Raw genomic sequence first — 16631 nt, forward strand, 5'->3', positions numbered from 1 at the left:
GTCTCGCCATTCTTTCTCCAAAAGCTAGCTCCAACCCTGGATCTGTAACTATGGTAAAGTCTCCACACTACTGCTTTGGTAACTTTTCCAGTGCTATAAAGCATTTACTCCCGACCTGTTCTCTTACCTTCAAAGAGGCAAACCAACAGGCAGTGCAGTATGCCCTGGGACACCATCTTCTCAATTCTTTTTCCACCCTTGCTCTTCTTTGCAGCCAGTTTTATTGGTATTGGATGGAAAGAATTGTCTATAAGGAGGGACAATGCTGTTGCAGGTGAATTTAAAGAAGGAAAAAAAATAAGTTTCACAGCTGGAAGTACTCCTGAGAAACTGGAGATCTGTTACTACTTAGGCAGAAGACCTCATACCAATGTCCTTTTAAAATACTGCAAAACGCACACTGCCCTGCAGCCGCCAGTTCCAACAGCAAGTGGACAGCCATTGAGAACATGATTAAATGCTGCCTGCCTCTTCTCAAAGGGTGATTTGTTTCCACTAATGCAGAAAATTAGTATTGTTATATTTTGTTTCTGTCTTTTCATGTATGCAGCTATCAATGGACTATCTGGGCTCTTTCACATTTCAGAGACGGTTTTGTCCTATTATCATTCTCTATAGCACTGAATTTTGAAATCACGATTTCATTTGTTGCAGCATTTATGGCATTCAGTTGTCCTCTTTTTCTGAGGTTTAGAGAGTTGTTTTATTTCCTCAATATCAGTGACAAAATCTACTCAAAACCAGAGCTGTTCCTTGTATTCTAAATACCTACATGAAAAAGACCAGCTAATTAGTGCTAAATTCAAATGTGAAAGGAATAGCCATTATTTGTAGGTTATATGTATACACCACTTACTTCCTTTACTGTTTCTGAAGAAAGATCAGCCACTGCGTGCTGTTAGTACCACTGAGAATACTAAAAAAAGCTGTCACAAAATGATATCTTGATAAAACAAGACGACCTTTAAAATTGAAGCTGTGGAAGCAAACCAGATAAAAAATGGTTCCAAATGCACACGAAAAGCTCTGCAATGAAAGGAAAATTGATTACTCTCATAGTCTTAATTATATTAAAAGATTGATACAATTCAAGTAGGTATTTTAAAATGGAGAGACTTCAGAATGTGCTGGCTACACTATTCCTTGCTGAATGAACTTTTGTTTTTTCCATATATGAAACAATGCTGGAGGTTTTTGATTTACACATGCTTTTGATTTTCCCACACATACTCTAGAGCCAGGATGAAAATTTTCACAGCAGTAATTGATTACTAACAGGTCACTTTAAACCATGTGGTCTTCCTTCCTTGTAATTACCAAGTGGCTCTATGTCCTTATCCATTAAAAAGGTTTCTAGCAGCAGACGACAGCTGGGGGTCATTCTTATTACTCCTGAGTAGTCTTGTTTGGTACAAAATATCAGAATTTGCAAAGGAGCCATCACTAATTCAAGGCTTCTGTGTACAGAAGCTCTCATGCAGAAAAGAAGAGTCATTAAAAAATCATGACAATCCCAAAATGTGTGCTAGCATCAATTGTATTTTCTTCTCTCCACATTCTAGTCTTGATTTTCCAGTTACATACAAGTGGACATAGTTTGAGGCAGGGTCATATTTTAGTTTTATTTTTGCATAATGCCATAGAAAATGAATTCCTAATCCCTGATTCTGGCTGGGTAGGTCATCTGCCCTAAATATAACAAATAATATGAAAATTCAGGCTTTGCTGCTGTTGAAAAGAAATGAGATACTGTGAGGATGAGCAGAGTTGAGGGGAGGGTGTATGACCTTTTCAGTAATCCCAGTCTGGATCTATAGATTAGATCTATTCTTTTTGAATATATTACCACAAAAAAAAAAAAAACAAACAAAAAAACAAACAAAAACCAACCAACCAAACAAAAAAAAAAAAAAACCAAACAAAAAAAAACACCCTAAAATGAGTCAGAAAATTCACAGCATCAGAATTACAAGGTTAAAATTTGAATTAGGTACTGGAAACAACTCAGTGGGAGGGGATCTATCATAAATTGAATCAAAATCCTGCTCACAGCTACACATCTTGTGAAACATCCTGCTACGTTTTAAACGTTAGTCACATTCAGGAAGGCTTTCCTGGCTCGCATGGATTGAAAAGGCAGGTGCAGGGTAATGAAGTGACTGAAATGGGAAGTTAAGACCCCCATCTGTTGACAACTGCAGGATTCCTATGGCCAAGGAACTGAAGCAGGAAAATCTTGCCCCACGTGTGACATGGCAGGAAACAAATAAGGTTTCTTGTGTACTCCACATTAATTACTCTTGAGAGAAGTGGGACTGAATCACAAGTAAGTAGCTGATCAAAATATCCATTATATCCTACCTTCACGTTCACTAATATTGGCATAAAGATTTTCCTGGAAAAAATTAATATTGATGTCCTTCAGTTGAGCGGCTAGTGAACTGAAATCACCATATGCTTTCTGGATTCAGGGAACTCCTTGGATGAAATCCTATTGCTTGCTTTCTTTTTCCTAGAACGTTTTCTCCCCCTTTCCTCCCTCTGAGCCCCATGGTACACCTTGAACTCCTGCTTAGCCAAATGAAACACACCAATGGGATTGCGAAAGGGAGAAAGACAGACTATCCGAAAAACTACCTAAGAAAAGAGTGGGAGAATTCTGTTTTCTCCATTCCAGGGCAATGAGGAAAAGAGAGTTCCCACCCCCCAAAACTGAACAAAAGATTCATTTTTACCTGGACAGGAGGGGATCCCTGATGTCTCTTTTCCTGCTGGGCTTTCTGTTCCTCAGTGCCACATGTAAAATCATTTGCTTACCTGTCCCAGGAGACTGAAGGCTAGAGCAAACTTCCCATGCAAAAGGGGTCTGAACATGATGCTATCTATTCTCCTACTAAAAGGGGATTTGAGATTTCCAGCCCCCAAAACTTGGTGGTTCCCACAGTCCTTTGAATGTGGGACAGTTAGCAGGCAACCAAAATTTAATCTTCCTTGAAAGGCCAAAGTTTCCAACTTGAATTTCTTTCTTTGTCCGTATTCTATTTGTATCTGTGTTTAATAGCAAAGGGAAAACAAAGAGAGGGAGCTACTTGAAGAATTTGAATTGGGATGTTTTTACTGTCTTCAGCTTAATCCATTTAAGGACATCAATATTAAACCAGGGAATACACAGGGATTTCCAAAGCAAATGTTGCATGCACAGTTCAAGATTTTTACTCAGGGTCTGATTCTGAGAAGTATAGCAAGCATCCGGTATCCCTTTCCAATACAAGTTTAAAGTGAAGGAGTCTGATAAGCAACTCTGAGACGATAAGATTAACTTTTTGATGTTAAAACCCTGATTAACTCTTCCTGGATGGGGACAAACAGTTTATGTTGTCTTTTAGTAAAAAATAAGTAACGTTAAAGAAGTATTTGTTATTAACATCATTGCCAGGGAGCTCTGGAAATACTGAAGAATAAATGGTCCTTGCCATGGACACTATTTTGAATTAATAAATTAAGAATAGGTTTTCACAGGAATTTACTGACAGTCTCAGAGAAACACCCTGCAACTTCTTGGATAACCACAACCCATATAACTGACACGTTTTTCTTGATCTCAAAGCTGATTGTGTATGGCACACAAATCACCCCTGAAACTAGACTGGTACATACTCGGATTAATATATTTTTTGATCTCTGTACCTTAGTGCTTCATACAGCTCCACCTTCTTTATAAAACTATCATTAATTTATCTGAAGTAACAGCTGCTTCTCTTTTGCCAGTACTACCTGTTCGCTATGTTATGCTATCAAATTGACTGACTGGAGTGCAGTCCCTTGGCCTTATATAGTGGAAGAAAATAAATGGTTGCCTTTGCATAAAGAAGGAAAGGAAATGTTCTGCTTGAGGGTTATTTATTCCTTGTTGAATAAACTGTCCACTTTTAAGGTGTATTTACAGTGCAGCCTGTGTTTTCAGAAGGTTGTAGGATTTGGTCTGCCATGAATACAGGAAAACGCAATAATTCTTTGCAACCTCGCAGCACCGACTCAGTTGAAACTTTTAAGTAAAGTAGAAGGAAACTGCATTTTAGAAATGGCCCACCGAAAGCGAAGCCTTTGCTGTGTGTCTGTCCTTCCTTCAGCACTTTGGAGCTTAGTTCAAATGCAGCACTGCAGCTCCTAGGATAGTCCAAGTCAAGTAGATTAGTGAGCAATGCAGGTGGATTTTAAGCTCTGAACATCTCTTTCTATTCATTTTATTCTTTCTATTTCATTATGAACGTGTAAATTATATAAAAAAATATAAATAAATACACTGTTCCTACAAAGCAGGACATGTTTTCCCATCTTTGCCTATCTGAACACACAGCCTGTGTGCTGTAGCTCTCTGTGTGTTCAGACAATTAGTGCTGTGCTTTGTTTCTGTGTTTGGACCGTATGGCTAAATCTCAGCCCATATGTTACAACAATGCCATTGAAGGTGATTTGGAAAGGCACCCTAATTAAACGGCACAGTTGGCTAGCTAGGAAATTTACCAGTGTGACTTAATATCACAGTATGAGTCAATTTGGAGAGGTGGTTTTATGTGGGGGAGCTCAAGGCATGTTTGATTTTGATTGCTGAATTAAGCATACAAAATGGAGAACCCATAATCATAGGACCATGTTAAAAAAACCAAACTTACCTGTGGGATTTAAACTTCAGTTTTGTGTGCAGACCATCACAGAATCACAGAATCCCAAGGGTTGGAAGGGACCTAAAAAGATCATCTAGTCCAACCCCCCTGCAAGAGCAGGGTAACCTACAGTACATCACACAGGAACTTATCCAGGCGGGCCTTGAATATCTCCAGTGTAGGAGACTCCACAACCCCCCTGGGCAACCTGTTCCAGTGCATCCATAGATATGTTCTAGAGGAACACATTCTGTCTGCATATAATTACCTATGGCAACTCTGACAAGATCACTGATCTGAATTCAAATTCACATCAACTTGCATTGCATAAATAGAAAATCCAAAAGAACAGCTTCCAGTGCAATTTGCTGCTGAATGTACTTCAGATATCACATAAACTGGCTGAAATGAGGCCAAAAGTTTGCAGAAGATTTGTACCTTTGGTGTTCTGGTTCGACAAAGGTGGCAGAGCAATTCAGGGAAGTGCTGCACTGCGGTACCTCTTCATTGCTGAGGACCTATAAAAAAGGAACAAATGTAAACTAGGACCCTAACTACACTACTGCTTCTCTTGGAATTGCAATAATTAGGCCAGTCCAGGTCACAAATGAAAGCTGTAAGCCATCTTCTGAAATATAATGGGTCACCAGGTCAAGTCCAATAAGCATTAATGCACAGTAATTTTCTACTGCCCCAAATTCAAACTGATAGCACAGCTGACTCTCAACTGTAATTCAGAGGAATAGAGAAAGCACAACATTCCCCCACTTGCAAGGACAAGAAAGAAAACAAACTGTGCAAAAATACAGGGGGCACTGACTTAGCAAAAATATGGTTGTTCCAGTCAGCCTCTTTTGACTTGATCTTTGCCCTCATCTTCAGTAGGAGTGTTTAGAATCAGGGCCCACTGGCACTCATGGATATTAGTGCTTAGCCTGGTTTTGGAGCTATCTCTTACTGCAGTTACTGAGTAATACCTTAGTTCTGTTAAACACTATAATTCTTTTAAAGGAAAAAGAAAAGCACAATAGGGACTATTACAGAAGTATCCTGGGGTGACATTTTATCCTCCTTCTGTCATGAGCTGAGGGGCAAAAGAACCAGAAAAGAGAGAAATGAGCCATAAAAACAAATAAGCATAAGATGACACTTGGATTGTTGCATGTCAGAAATGCCATACAGGACCAGAACATTGTCTTCAGTCAGTAATGACATCAGTTTGTCAGTGTCTTCACCATTGTTTAACTGGACACAGCACTGCTCAATTATCACCTGTCCATCCCATCCTAAAAATAAAGTTAAACTCTCATCAAATTATTGGAATTCTTGACTATTTTATATGCTGGCCACTCTGTCACTGTCATCCCCTGCATCACTCGTGTGCCCTGTGGGATACAAGCGTTTCAGGTAAGTTGCAGTGTGAGATGTATTGAACCCCAGGGAGTGGATAACTGAGGGAATTTTGGTCATAGCTACAATAAATATACAAAGAAATTGTGAAAAGGAAGATTTAACCAGCATCTGCTAATATGAGGGCTTTTCCATCCTTGTAACCTGCTTTGATATTCCCTTTACCAAAACCCTCTTTCTTACATTTTGCAAAAGATGTGCCCAACATTTTACCTCATCCTTCTAGATTCCAGCTGGGATCAGACACTGAGGTTCTCAGTACAGCAGTTACATATGAAAACTTGCCAGCTCCCTGGAAAAACCAAACCAAACCAAAAACACCCCCCAGAAACAGCCTGGATAAGTTTCTTTGCATTTTCTCTATTGCAGCCTTTATTAACCTGCAGCAAGAGATACGTTATATTTATATTTTACTGTGATCTTGGTATCCAACACTTACTTGCTTGCAAAAGTACTAATGAGTTGAGGGGAACCCATCCAGAGGCATCAGACTCGTGGAGAAAAGGTGGAATTAGAGAGCAGGTGGAAGGAAAAAGCTCCTTTTTGAAGCTTGTAGCAGCTCCACAGAAGAGACACTGATGAGTGGCTATTTCCATTGTTCTGGCGGAATTCCCTTGAGATTTTGGTTGTACACAACCAGTTTAAAGGGTGACAGTTTGCTCCACTCTGTTTCTTTCCCCTTCTCACAGCTTCCTAAGGAAGGCACCAACTTCAGCTGACTCCTGCTGGTTTGTGCAGCAGGAGTCAAATCCCGCAGCAGTTTGTCACAAACCCCAAAGCACCCACAGACATCTGCAGAAAAGACACTTGTTACACCCAGCCAGAGGTGGATAGTGTAGATATAATCTTGCCAGAAGCAAAACTCTTGCTAATTCTCCTATTTCACTCCACACATTAGTAAACATAAAATGTCAGCACAGCACAAAGCTCATAAAAGAACAACAACGCAGAGACAATTCTAAGATGCTGGGGGGGGTGGGGGGGTGGTGCGGTGGGGGGCTGGGGAAAGGGCTTTGGGTTCACTTAAATAATTACTCAATTCCTGAAGAAGAAGCAGTATGTACTTCTGTGTCTCTACACCTATCTATTATTTCTATCTCCTGTGCCCTTGGTGAGCTATCTAAGCAAGGTAGCAGAAGGTTCATCTGAAAGGCATGGAAGTTTTGCATCTAAATTTCCCTTCAATACGAATTTGTGAGGACTGAGTCTTTGAACAACCCAGTCACCTGGTTTTATTTATTTATTTATTTTAACCTGATTTCTTGCATGCTTCTTTATCTTCTCTGCAACAGCTGGCAGTACTGCTGCCAGATGCCATCAAAGTCTACAGAGTATTAAACAGGCCAGCCTTAACCCTGGGCTTGAAAGAGTGATGATGTCTCAGCAGCCAGAGGACACAGAGGAAATAAGTGAGACAGAAGGAGCTTGTCAAAGAGTTACAACTTCAAACTAACAAAACAACAAACCTGAGATTCAAAACATAGCTTAGTAGCTCCAACACCAAGCAGATGTACACACCTACTTTTTTCATGGCAATTAATTTGCTTAAGCAATTCTTGGACTTTGCAAAAGACTTAGCTGAAAACATCTGAATTGTGTAGGCAAGGAAAAGAAATGGGTCTGGACAAAGGTTTGTTATTTTGATGAAGAATCCAGTGTGGCAGCTAGCCATGTGCACACTGGATACCTCTCCCCTCTGCTGAGGATAAAGCATGCTTTTATAGGACAGCAACATCCACATTAACAACCCAGGTTACACCCTCAGGTACACCCTCTCTTAACCAAATCAATGGAATTGCAGCCTTTAGCACAAGTTCACAGCAAGGCTCAACCACCACCAACCATAACTATTCATCCTAATGTCTTCACTCCATAAGAAACTAGTACAGTGACACCTATCAATGGCAGTAATATGGTCTAGCAATATGATTTTCCAGCAGCTGATTCACAGTGATTTGCACTTCAGAGGTTTCTGGAAGCTTCTGCAGGGTTGTTGTGGAGTTACCCATTTTGATTCCCTCTCTGAGATGCATCTCATGGTGCACTATTGAAGCTAAGTGGTTGAAGTTAGCAGACAATTATTTCCAGGGTATTGACTATTCAGTAAGAGTTAAAGCTGACGCAGTGGCTGCTGAGAAGCCAACTGGAATAGGTAATGGTAAGGAGCTGAAGCCAAAGCAATCCAAGCCAACAGGATCACTGGAAGCCAGCAAGAGCTGTCTCTGGGGACTGCCCTACTGCACACACATTTGGAGCACAAAAAGGGAAAGGAGTAGCTCAAGGGACATGAATCAGTCTGCTTGAGCAACTCTGGGAACTTGAACATTGCTGCACAGCCAGAACTTTTGCTTATCATATCCAAAGCTTATTAAAGCAAAATACTGCAAAATGGCAGAGAAACAAAGTCTGATCCAAATCAATATTTGGAAGACACAGTTGACAAAGAAAGAGCATAATATGTATGCCAAGCATCCTCTTAGGAACAGACTAATTTGGTGCAAACATTCCTGAATAAGAGATACATTCATAAAAATGTCTTGTCACTGGGTTTCAGAGCAGCATAAGAACTCCTTACTGAATCAGTTTCCAGGCACAATTCAATCCTCCCCTTTCTCTCCTTCGCCCCCTATGACCAGTTAAGAGCAGCCACCCCTCCTCAGTGTCTCCACAGGGGTTAATTCATTCATCTGTTTTATGCAGACACTGGGATTGTCCTGAGAGTTTCCAAGGTAGACAGAGAAAGTGGAAATAAAAAGCAGCTCCCTGCGTGATTTGTGAAACATGCAAAATACAATAGCAATAAAAATAGTAATGAGTTCATTACAATAGAAATGGTCTCATTAGCAGTGCAAACGCCAGTCATAGACATGGCCAGGTTCCTGATGGTGCAGGGAGTCTTTTAAACACTGCCCTTCCCTGCTCCAGCAATATAAATCCAAATTAAAAACATATACATCCTCAAACCCTTGGGCTGCTGTCCATCCCTTTGCTCCCCCAAAAGGTGACTGTGAAACAGCATATGGGGTTCAGATGCTCAGTGAGGTAGTGATACACAGGGAAGCGTGCTATGAGCAGAGGTTCTTGCTGTTCAGGCTTTCACTACCACGAGAGGAAGGGAAAGAGAACTCCATTTGCTGGCAGGAGATGTCTGGAGCAATGCAGTGGGAAAATGTATTTGGAAATACTTTAAGTGGGAGAAAACAAGTTTTCATCAAAATGCTGGTAATGAATTCAGGGCATTTGCAGATGGATGGTAGGAATGGGAATTATAAAACAGCGTCAGAGGTGTTAGGCCAGTGAGTTGGGGTGCAGCATACAGATTGTGCATGTTCTGCTGCTTGACACATACCTCTCAGGAAGATGCAATGAAGGATGACAGTATTTGCCTGTGGCTGGAGCATGGCTTCATCTCTTCGCCACAGCCAGGTGGTGTGGTTTCTTTGCTTGCAAAGTTACAGGCAGAAGCATTGCTATAGCTGAGAACATGCTGGTCAATGGTCATGCTGGGGGAGAAAGGGCAGCCAGCAAATGGGACAAGACTGGGATAAGCATGGGAATGGCATTACTCTGGGGGCCTGGGAAGCATCTGCAAAGGAAACTCGGTCACTCTAATCCTGGTTACTCCTAGATTCCATATTGTGTAGGGACAGAGAGTGCCCAAGCATGGAAAATAGGCATATTAATTAAAAAGAACACATTAATTTCACTCTTTATCTGTTTAATGTCTACATATGCACCACTTGAAAGATAGGGCTGAACAACTTGTATAAATGCATTTATCTGTGTACATAAGATGATCTTCTTATCTTAATTTTATAGATCAGAAGTTGTACTGCAGGAAATGCAGAGCTCAGTCACAACAGGGCTTAGTGGGCTTTTGGCTGGAGGCCCCAGAAGTAGTGCAACACCTTTCTCTGGGCAGCAATGGAGCTGACATGTAACCTTTCCTGCTGGCCTGCCTTGGGATCACACTTTCTCCTCATTCCACATTTATATTCCTTAGGGATCAGATTTCACAGGAGCAGGGTTTTAGGGGACCTGAAACAGTAGGTGCTGCAGTACTACAGTCCCTCCACACACAAACCTCTCTGTGACTTTTCTATGGCCATACAAAAGCCCACAGCAGAGAAGGGTGTTAAACCCCTGCGGGTCAGGCTGTGCTCTAACTGCCAACCAGTACCCCTGCATGCAAAATCCTTTATTCACTTCTAATCTAGGCTACCAGAAATGTACAACTCCATCAAGATCTGCAAGGTAATAATAAGATACACTCTTCAAAAATGTACTTAAGGTTGAAAGTGATTAAAGATGCCTCAGCCTGCAATTACCTATTACTCACTCACTGGTGTTCTAAACGGTTCATTTTTCACATCATTCCAGGAAGTTGTAACTTCTTAAAGCAATGTTTCTGGTAATTATGGGAAAGCAGCAACAGCAGCCACTGAGCATTATCTAATGCTGCAGCAGAGCCAGAAATGCTGCCTTCTGCAGAGGAGGCAGAAGGATGTGGCAGAGAGAGGCAGCGCCTGGTCTGACTGCTCAGCATCTCATTACTGAGGACTGATGACCACTTGTGAGGAGTTCAGTTCGTTTGAGAGAAACGTTGGTCTTGGGAAGGCTTAACCCTGCTTGGTCTGTGTTTGTAAGACCAGCTTTGGCCTCAGGACAAGGGAGCTCCTGGTACAGGTCAGTAATGTGGCACTTCTCTTGCTGGTTTAAAGTCCTGCTTCTCTGAAGCTGGTCTAGGAATAAGACTTTTAGGAATGTATTTTTAGGCTTTCTACTTTTTGACATGCAGTTAAAGTAGCTACAGCAGACACATCTGACCCCTAAACCTCAACAATCTGCCTTCACCTTCATGGCTTTCAGTCTGTTACAGTTTTATTTACCAGTTTTACCTTGCAGACAAAGTTAAATGAGACCTAGTTTTCTTGTTGCAAAAATAGTGCCACTTTGGCACTACACTGATAAATACATGGGAGAGCTACCACACTGCTTACATAAAAATAGAAATATAAATAAATAAATGGAAAAGAATCCCAAGCACTTGAGACAACCACTCCACGTCAGACACTGTAATTGCAAAACCAAACACTGGCTGTCCTGGCTGCCTCCACACATAACCCATGGCAGGGAATGAGCCCTGCCAATGGCTATATCAAGCTCAACAGTTTGTCACAGGGGGAACATAACTTTTAGGGATATGGGCTCCTCTAGCTGGATGCTGCCCTGCTTTAGACACATACCTACAATATGCAGAGAGCATTAGTTGCACACGTGCTGTAGAGAAGGAATGGGCATTTTAGATCTTGCTTCTGATTTTCCTGCTCAGCTTGTCACTGGGACATCACCACCCACCTTTCCTCAGGTGGCTGTCACCTCTGACGCAGCATCACAGGGACATACATCCTGAAAAGAGAGAGAAGGAGAGAAAGGAGCAGTGCTAGCAGACCAGTGGTGGATTGGTGACCCAGGGCTTCCGGCTCTGCTTGTTGTGCCTGGGTGCATCTGGGCTGTGACATGTTTCTGCATTTCCAATGCAAACAACCCTCTGCTTCATTAAGACAGCCTTCATACACGGCCATGCGGTGCCTCTCACTGCTTTGGCTGTAGAGTTGAAAGCACAGAAAGAAATTAATTATTTACTGCCAGTTCTGCTACACGTTTTGACTTGGAAAGGAAAAAATGTGCAGGCACGTTCCCATTGCATGTCCAGGCTCAGCACTGAGCTCCAACCTGCTCCTCCCGTGATATTTTCTCACTCATTCATTCTTCCTCCTTTATACTTCTCAGAAACTACGGGATTAAGTGTGCTTCCAGGACAGCCTATATTGCCTTACATGTACCTGTGGCTTGGAAAGTCGCATGATGCTTTGGTTTACTTTGGAAGAGGGTATTGATTTAAACAAATGTTATTTCATCCTGAAAGAGGGGGCAGTGATCACAGCTGCTGACTTTGTGATTTTTTTCCTCAATAAAATAACAGCAATAATTTGTTGCTGTTTGGAACTGTTTGGAAGGTACTGTGCACACCCAACACTGTATAAACCTTCAGTGACTCTATTACTAATAACCACCCCAGTTACTAATGACAGGAACTTATCTCAATAACAATAATATGTTTTCCCAAGATGACTTCAGCCCATATAATCTGAAGAGTTTATCTCAATAATGAGGGGAAAGATATTAGAAGCAGAAATAGAAAAAAGAAAGATGTGCAACAAGGATCACAGAACTGTATGTCTTCTGTGATAACTGTGGCGAACAAACGAACATACCTTCTTGCTCAGGTATGCATGCGGAAAAATGAAAACATAAACCAAACCCTAATTTATACATGATGTATTCATGCAAGTTAAAAAACTGGGAAGGGGAAGGTATTTGGCTTTGCAGTCAGTAACTGTGAGCTACCAGGCTGGTGGAGGGGGAGGCTGCAACCCTCTGAACAGCAGTGGGATTACATGGCTGTAAGTTTGGGCAAGTGACAAGTTTTCAGTTCAGACGCAGCATCCCACCACCGGCTAGATTGTGTGCTACAGAGCTTGCGGAAACTGAGTTACTGGTGAGGAATTAGTGATGGCTGGAGCTGCTCCACATCTCAAGTGTAACTAAAACCCCAATGGGACCAGCAGGGCCACTAGCAGCAGGGGCATTTCCCCCTTCCCACGCTCTGCCTAAGGCTGCCTCTTACTCTTCCTGCTCATACAGGTCAGTCAGAGAGCTCTCTGCCTTCAAAGCAGAGAAAGGCAGCTGAGAACACAAGTTAGCAAAAGGAAATGAAAGAACAGCAACTACCAGATGATTAATGCTACCAATATGAACCTTGCTGACAGCTTGGAGCCTGGGCAACTCTCTTGAAACAGACAGACTTAGTCTTTCAAAACACAGGAACTGAAGAAAAAGAAGCTACCCACTGGGTATGTCTAAACCCATAGAAGAGTGATGAGCATGTCTGGATTGAAGGAATTGGCTTGAGAAAATTTCTGGCAATGGGTGCTCAACATCCACTCAGCTCAGTGAGCAGACTTCGAGCTACCAGTACAATGTCTATTGGCTGAAAACTCACAGGCAGCAGCACGTGAACTGGTCTTCAGTTTTTCCGAGTTGCATTTTTCCACCTTGACCAGTATTTCCGGTGATGAGTAATTCTTGTTTTCTATTTTTCCCCCTCAAAGAACAGCAGACTGCAAACGCTTTGCCCCAGCTGGGCTTTCCAACCCTCGCTGCCTATTGCCACACGGCAAAAAGGCAGCACAGTGTACCATGATCACACCCCGTACCACAATCAATCCACGGGCAAATATTTCCTAGACCACCAGCCTCTCATTTCACTTACAGAGTCAGGGGATGCTGTAGAAAACTCAAAGGCATAAAGAAGAATCAAATACACATTGAAATACTTGTTGCGTGAGTGCATGCGAGCACAAGATGTGCTCAGTTTTCCATTACGGGTTTATGGCATATTAATTCATATCATAAAAACAGCTCCTGAGTGGCAGGCTGAAGTCATTGGCACATTAACCCTGGTGTGAAACTTCCCACAAAAAGCAAATAAGGGCTTTCCCCAGGCCTTGGGGTTGCAACAGGGATCTGCATCCTGCTCTGCCCAAAGGATCTGTACTTGGGATTTAAAGTTACCTGAAATAAAGATCTGTACTCTGCAGCCACGTGGTTTTTCCCATCATGGCTGCTGCACAACATGCACTTTACAATTGAGGGACTGGTTTCACTCTGTGTGGCCAGGGCACATGCACCCCAACAGAGACAGAATATTAGTTTTATTGCTTATCATACTTCCTGCGCACATTACAATCCCAGTTTACTCTCCTGAAGGAATTACAACACTTGAGTATTGTCTCAAAGCACTGGAGACCAGCAGGATTTGGGGGGCTGATTTGTAACTCATAGGAACATCTAAGATGAAGTCCCAGTTTCCTCATGTTCTTTTTCTCATCTCTACATTTGGGGTCTAGTCACAGCTGATTTGCTGATAAGGAAAATAAGCATAGCACAAGCAGTCAGACATCAGGGGCATCCTATTGGGCCAAAGCAGAAGATGTTGTGTAAGCCTTTCTCTAAGATTTATATTTTGGGGAGAAGGAACATCACCTCTAGGAATCCAGCTTTATTGGATACTCTAATCCAGAAGAGATAAAAGCACTTATTAATTACTGCTGGGTTTTCTTTGAAGAATTGGGTTAAATCTCTTTTGAAAGTAGATGTCTGTTTGTGTTCATTAGATGTATAATTTAATTTGTTTAGGACCTTTTCCTCTTTTAGGGTTTTGTTCTAATGATAACTGTGCTTTCCCTTCTCTTTTCCCTCTCTTTTCTCCCTAAAGATAGGAACTTTTCATTCGTTCTAGATTCCTTAGTTTAACAAGGAACATCTCCAAGTTGATGCATCTTCTTTGGGGCCTATTTTTGTCTCCTTATTTCCCCCTCTTGAAAATGTATTACCTTTATTAAAAAAAAAAAGAAAAAAAAAAGAAGAAAAAATAAAGATGCTCCTCTTGCTTGCCTGTTTAATAATTCTGAGATTTATTTGCTCATGAGTATTTCCTGTCTGAACCCTGTATTTATGTTATATATTATAATTTAGCTGCCAACCACTACTGTGCAACATTGCAGCAACAGAGGAAGTTGGGCTGAAAGGGAATTTGCAAGGCTGTTTGATTCATATTTCTTCCCCAATTCAGGACCAATTCTGCCTACATCATTCCCAACAGATGTTTTTCTAACCTGCTCTTAATAACCTTCAGTGACATTAGGTGCACAGCCTCCCATGACAATTTCTATTACTATTTAACGGTTCTCACTGTTAAAGTTTTTCCTAATGTTTAACCAAGATTTCCTGAGAGGCAGTTTAAGGCTGTGATTTCTCATCCTGTTCACATGGATTTGATCTTGTTAAGTCTATCCAGCTGAGTGAAATAGTCCAGCTGAGGTCCCAGGAGCTTTCTGCACTTGTGTTCCCCGGCAAATATAGAGCTACACCCAAAACTCAAATAGAGATCAGCTGTTTGCCTTGCCCATGCCTGACATCTATTGAGATTTTGCTATGTCCAGGGGAAAAAACACAAACAAGAAAACAACCACCAAAAAATCCCTTATACATCACAGACTGTTCTTAATTGCACAACTCCCTTCCCCTTCCACCCCACCATGTAGCATGACAACGTTCTTCACTCATGCTCTAGGTTACACACAGAGGTCTTTGAGTATTGACCAGCTACTTCTTCATTGAGCACACTAATATTTGGATGATGACAAATGAACTCTTCCCCCACCCTGAAAATGCCACCCAAAAAGAAGTTATACCTCTAATTTGCTATACAAATAAAGAAAAACTTTGGATCTCCTGTATGTTATCTGTAGGATGGGAATATGTACAATGTTACTGACTCATAGATGTTCTCATGGCTCTATAAATGAAGACTAATGTCACAGTCAGCTTTGCCACTGGCCTGGTGGATTCATTTGGGTCAGCCAATTAACCCTTCCTTTACATGACTACCTATGTTAAAATGAAAGATTTAAAAAAAGATATATTTGCAAAATGCATGTGAGGGACGCTCTGTTTTACTATTCTCATGTCTGGTGATTATCCCGTTTCCCACGACTTACCAAAGATGATGGAAAGTGGCCTAGCAATGACCTCCGCCAGCTCCCTCAGCACCCGTGGGTGCATTCCATCCGGACCCATCGATTTACAGATGTCCAGATTGCATAGCTGATCCCTAACCCAATCCTCATCTACCAAAGCAAACTCCTCCTTTGTCCTGACTCCTTCTGGGGCTATAGAAATCCGGGGCCCTCGGGGAGAGTCTGCAGGAGTAAAGACAGAGGCAAAGAAGGCATTCAGCACCTCTGCCTTCTTTATATCCTCTGTCTCCAGGGTACCCACTTCGTTCAGCAGTGGGCCTATATTGCCTCTTGTGTTAGTTTTATTTGCTATGTATTTGAAGAAGCCCTTTCTATTGGTGAGGCCGCATCTGGAATATTGTGTCCAGTTCTGGGCCCCTCAATTCAAGAAGGACAGGGAATTGCTTGAAGGAGTCCAGCGCAGAGCCACAAAGATGATTAAGGGAGTGGAACATCTCCCTTATGAGGAGAGGCTGAGGGAGCTGGGTCTCTTTAGCTTGGAGAAGAGGAGACTGAGGGGTGACCTCATCAATGTTTACAAATATGTAAAGGGTAGGTGTCAGGATGATGGAGCTAGGCTTTTTTCAGTGATATCCAGTGATAGGACAAGGGGCAATGGGTGTAAACTGGAGCATAGGAAGTTCCACGTTAACATCAGGAAGAACTTCTTTACTGTAAGAGTGACAGAGCACTGGAACAGGTTGCCCAGGGGGGTTGTGGAGTCTCCTACACTGGAGATATTCAAGGCCCGCCTGGACAAGTTCCTGTGTGATGTACTGTAGGTTACCCTGCTCTTGCAGGGGGGTTGGACTAGATGATCTTTTTAGGTCCCTTCCAACCCTTGGGATTCTGTGATTCTGTGATTCTGTGAGTCTATAAACATCCCCAGTGCAAAACACTGCATAAGTAGAAG

This window comes from Lathamus discolor, chromosome 6 (genome assembly GCF_037157495.1).
Source record: "Lathamus discolor isolate bLatDis1 chromosome 6, bLatDis1.hap1, whole genome shotgun sequence".
NCBI classification, from domain to species: Eukaryota; Metazoa; Chordata; class Aves; order Psittaciformes; family Psittacidae; genus Lathamus; species Lathamus discolor.